Source organism: Acyrthosiphon pisum, chromosome X (genome assembly GCF_005508785.2).
Source record: "Acyrthosiphon pisum isolate AL4f chromosome X, pea_aphid_22Mar2018_4r6ur, whole genome shotgun sequence".
Taxonomy (NCBI): domain Eukaryota; kingdom Metazoa; phylum Arthropoda; class Insecta; order Hemiptera; family Aphididae; genus Acyrthosiphon; species Acyrthosiphon pisum.
The window spans coordinates 127,720,628-127,721,586 of NC_042493.1; positions in this window are offsets into that span (position 1 = coordinate 127,720,628).

Genomic DNA, 959 nt, shown 5'->3' on the forward strand with positions numbered 1-959 from the left:
TTTTCGTAAAAAATACTAATCTGATAATCTCCCCGAGATGGGCGTATTGTTTTAACTTTCCCCGGGGTGTTAAAAAGCTAAAGTCCGGCCCTGGTGACATCCTCTTAATAATAAACAAAAAAAAAAAACACAATACAGTGAAACCTCGATTATCCGGGGTAATGATGGGGAGGGGTCACACGGATAAATGAAAATCACGGTTAATCGAGACTTTTTAAAATAATGAAATTTTTCATTTAATTATAATTAGAAATACATAAGTACAATTTTATAATAATGAAATTTTAAAAGTTTTGATTCAATTATAATTAGAAATATACATAAGAAGACGTATACATACAATAATGTTATACATACATACTGCAGTATACAACAAGTTATTAGCGCTTAAAATATGGAGTTATCAGTCTTTGTTTTTTAGGTTTGAAATAATTTTCTTTACTTCACTTCTAATATAATAATAATCGATGTACAATATTGCTTATCTTCATATTATTATCGTCAAAAATGTCATTAATTCCATTGTCGATATCGAAAATTATGTAGTATAAAATGTTCGATTATAACTACATATACATATCTACAGTCCATACTTATTTTTAAATTTTCGGAAGAGTGAGCACGGTTAATCGAGGTTCTACTGTATTTACTTGGATTTTACAATATTTTGTATATTTGTTTTATTCATTTTAAACAATGAACAAAACAAGTTGTTTAAAATATAACAATCCTGGTATTAGTACAACAGTAGATTAAATTCATTTTTGCCAAAAAAATTACATTTAAAAATGTCATTGTGTCTATAAAACATTATATACTGTATAAAAGATTTATATATCTACGAATAATATTTTTATATCATAACGAAATAGATACCTAACTAAAATCGTTATTCCTGGTTTTAATACCTATTTGAGTTCGTTCGAAATTGAACTTAAAATGTCGCGAAAAAATAACAG